The sequence below is a fragment of the Notolabrus celidotus genome, chromosome 9, assembly GCF_009762535.1.
Source record: "Notolabrus celidotus isolate fNotCel1 chromosome 9, fNotCel1.pri, whole genome shotgun sequence".
Lineage (NCBI taxonomy): Eukaryota > Metazoa > Chordata > Actinopteri > Labriformes > Labridae > Notolabrus > Notolabrus celidotus.
Genome location: NC_048280.1, coordinates 32,665,805 through 32,667,515, shown reverse-complemented (window position 1 = coordinate 32,667,515; position 1,711 = coordinate 32,665,805). Strand labels below are relative to the sequence as shown.

At 40.5% G+C, this 1,711-nt stretch overlaps 1 protein-coding gene across 1 annotated transcript in view; it reads left to right on the top strand.

Annotated features, from left to right (window-relative positions):
* Nucleotides 1-698: 698 nt before the first annotated feature.
* man1b1b (mannosidase, alpha, class 1B, member 1b) overlaps nucleotides 699-1,711 on the top strand; it is a 35,035-nt gene continuing 34,022 nt past the window's right edge. Inside the window, exons 1-2 of the mRNA XM_034691437.1 lie at nucleotides 699-988; nucleotides 1,123-1,249. The gene's annotated coding sequence lies outside the window, so the exon portion shown is untranslated. The remainder of the gene's footprint in view (nucleotides 989-1,122; nucleotides 1,250-1,711) is intronic.

Here is a 1,711-nt window from a genome sequence, read left to right as displayed (position 1 = left end):
TCCTTATCACACACAAAAGTGCTGAACAGTACTCACTGTGTTCCCATGATATTTTAATGCTTTCTGTCCCAAAAGCTGGTACAGAAACTGGGAAAAGGGCTTTTGGGTATTCTGCACCCTCAGCCTGGAATTTATTGCATAATGGCTTGAAACTCAAGGAGCTGGTGTCACTGAATGTTTTTAAATCTGAAATGAAAGACCTTGAAGCTGAATCTTTAGAATGTTGTTGCTTTTAGTGTATCTTGTTACAACTGCCTCCTAGGTAACGGCTCCTTCTGCAACAAACATGCCTGTAAAGTGTACTTCGGTTCTCTGTGTATCTATGTCTGTAACTTCTGTTTTTTGCAGCTGACTGTCTTGGCCAGGTCTCCCTTGGAAAACAGATCTTTGATCTCAGTGGGACCAACCTGGTTGAATAAAGGTTAAATAAATAAATTAAATAAATAAATAAAAGTGTGCAGTAGAGATCACGTAGACTTAATACAAATGAGTAGTGTTGCATTTCTTCTGTATTTAGTAGAATCTCCTTCAATATTTAATAAAATAGTATACCATGTACATTGCACAGTATGTGAATTTGAATAATCAGTCATCAGTTAAAGATTTGACTTGATGTAATAAATAGAATTAAGGTTTTTAAAGTGACTAAAAACAAGATGTGTGTTTTTCCTATTTACGATGTTTTGGAGAAGTCCCTGAAGGCAGCATCGGTTCATCTAAAACCCATACGTTGTTGTCAGCGAGCATCATCACATCCCACTGTCAGCTACAAGTGGAAGACAGTGAACACATGTTTACATCTTTCAGTGTAATAATCGATGAATGAGGATTACCCACGGTGTGGGCTTCAGTATCCGTGAAGTGTTTTAAACATGAGAAGACCCCCGAGGCTGCTTCACTGACGCTGCTGAACCCACGGCAGACTGCTGTTTTCCTCCTGCTGGTGAACTGGTTGCACATCTGACGTTAAGAGTGGAGACTTTACGAGGTAATGTCTGTTTAATATCACATTTATTTTCCTGGATAACCATTTAATCACATTTTAACTGTGTCTAGGCAAAAACAATTCAAACATTATGAGTTAATTGTCATATTTTGTCCCCATGTTGTCGCTTGTGTTAGGCCTCAAGCCATGCCTCGGTCCACAGTATCGCTGTGAATCCGCCAGAGCGTCACTTGGAGCGGGGAAGGTGCAGGTGAAGGAGTCGCTGCAGCGGGGCTCCTCCAGAGGTTACCTCTGTTGTTTAAGGTAGAGTAACATCAGTATGCGGTTAGTGCCAATCTTTTTAAACACTCAAAGTGAAACATGTAACGTGTTGATAAGCTTTGTTTATCAACTTTCACAGCAGGGATGATGATACTAATAACCACACCAGCCTGTTGATTATCAATTATGTTAATGCAGATGTGATGACAGCTCTGAAGCTAGCTGTGCTAACCACCAAGTGTCATGTTGAAGCATGAGGTTTGTGAACGAGGTTACAGTGCATTCAATCTCTCGATACTCAACATCAGGTGTGAGAGTTGTAGTGGATTCAGTGGAGTTAATGAACACCTGGAGCCTGATGCAATGTGTGGCTGTGGTAGTGGGATTCAGGTCCCCTGCCATAATGTCAGACATGTCACTCTTATACAAACAAATACATTTCCTACGATGCAATTGTTTGTAATAGTTGTGAACTTTGCTTAAACTCTGTGTTTACACTGCTAG